This window comes from Poecilia formosa, unplaced genomic scaffold (assembly GCF_000485575.1).
Source record: "Poecilia formosa unplaced genomic scaffold, Poecilia_formosa-5.1.2 Scaffold455, whole genome shotgun sequence".
NCBI lineage: Eukaryota > Metazoa > Chordata > Actinopteri > Cyprinodontiformes > Poeciliidae > Poecilia > Poecilia formosa.
In genome coordinates, this window is record NW_006800394.1 from 156072 (window position 1) to 158145 (window position 2074).

The window sequence follows — 2074 nt, forward strand, 5'->3', positions numbered from 1 at the left end:
GTGTGTGTGTGTGTGTGTGTGTGGCTCCCAGCCTGTAATTCCGCCTGTCCGTCACGTCGGCGGCGTTCAGGTGATGAAGAGGAAGCAAATCTCCTGCTATTCAGGTTGTTTTCTGGTTTCCTCCTTCACATTTACAACAAGACCGAAGCAGAACATAAAATATATCAGTGAGCAGCAACATGCCTCCATCCTGCCCTCTGACTGACGGCCAGATGTTGGTTTTCACTTCACATCTGCTCTCCAACATGCAGGCTGCTTTCAGCTGTAATAGCTGCGCTGCAAGCATCCATCTTCTCTGAGAGTCTGGAGCTCAGCTGATTGCTTCCCCACCAGCCAGAAACACGGATCTGAATCCACCAGGCATGTTTAACTTAACCAGCTGCAGCCTGTGCTTACTGGTGCGTTCAATGTGGACAAACGGTGTGGGATTTTTTATTACCATCTACCTGTTTCTGAACATCCTGAAGCTGCTGGATGTCCAACAGGCAGCAGAATCCTGGACACACATGCAGCCTCAGTCTCAAAGAAGCAACTGGTAAAGTTCTGATTCTTCTAGCTATTTTATAACTAAAAATGCTCCAAAAGGCTCAGAGATGCAGACCGAACGTCTTATTGAATCGTTTTTCTGGTTCCTTTTCTCTTTTCTCTTCTCTTCTTTATCATTTCTGGTTCTTATTTTGAGTTAAAAGGTCGATAGGACTGATCGTCCAATCAGTGCTTATAGATGAATCTGAGGTTCCTCAAGGCTCCGTTCAGCATCTACATCTGATTATCTGAGATCACTGAGCATCACAACATCTCAGGTCATGAACAAGTTTTGGAAATTACAAGAAAAGTGACAAAAGTTGTCTAATCTTTCTATAATAATAAATATTTCAACCAGGTATTTGTTTGGTTTTTCTGTTGCTGCCTTTTATTGACTCAAATGCCTCAAATTAATTCTAATTTTTCTCTTTTATTTTCTGATAGTTTGAGAAGATTTGTGTCATGATGCGTGTTTCTGTGTTTATTTTAAGGTTTTTCTGTGGTGGTTTCTGTCCTGAGTCTCCGGTGTCTCTGCGTCTTCCCGTTGATCCCAGCTGTGTCTCATTCCCTGATTTCCCTCCCGTGTATTTAGTCCCACCTGTTGTCTTTGTCTCTTGTCGGATCCTCGTCTAATGTCATTTGTCTGCTTGCCACCACAGTCGAGCTGTAAAGTCCTGTGTCGGTTCAGCTCTCGTTTTCAGTCCTTTCTTTCAGTTGCTACCGGTGATTAGCCGTGTGCTAACTCTCTGCCGCCTGTGTTGGACTGTGTTTGAGCTCTCTTTATTAAATTCATCATCGTCTTCATCACTTCCTGGGTCGTCAGCGTTCATTCTCACCACCACCAACCACACCCCATGGCAGTTTGAAGCTTTTAAAGTTTTCTCACATTTAATGATTCTCTGCAAGACAGAAGAGACAGTTTTCATGAAAAAGGGCAAGAAATCAAATATCTCCTCATTTTCATAATATTTAGTAAATAATTCATCAGCTCATCAGGCTCTTCTCCACATGGGAATAAGTGTGTGACATGTGAGCCAAACAGAATCGCTTAAAATGCACCGAGAAACTTCTCATTTAAATTATGAATTAAGTGCAGGGTTTTGTTTTGCATCAGCAGACTCTGGAAAATACCGAATGTCAGTCGACATTTTATTTAATATAAATTCTGTTCATGGCCAAAAACAACAACATGAAACAGAAGTACAGAAACATTTTATTTCCCAGGGAACCAAACTTCAGGAAAAGTGAAACGTGGGTCAGAAAACCAGGCAGGAACGTTTGTCTGAAACCGATTCAGGACCTCCAACGTTTCCTGCAGCTGTCGGAGATTTAAAGAAAAACTTTAACGTTTTCTAAACGTATTAAAATGGAAACGTATCAGGAAAATGGAACATTTTGAAACTGGATGGATGGATGATGGATGGATGGATGGATGATGGATTGATGGATGATGGATGGATGGATGATGGATGATGGATGGATGGATGATGGATGGATAATGGATGGATGATGGATGGATGGATGATGGATGGATAATGGATGGATGATG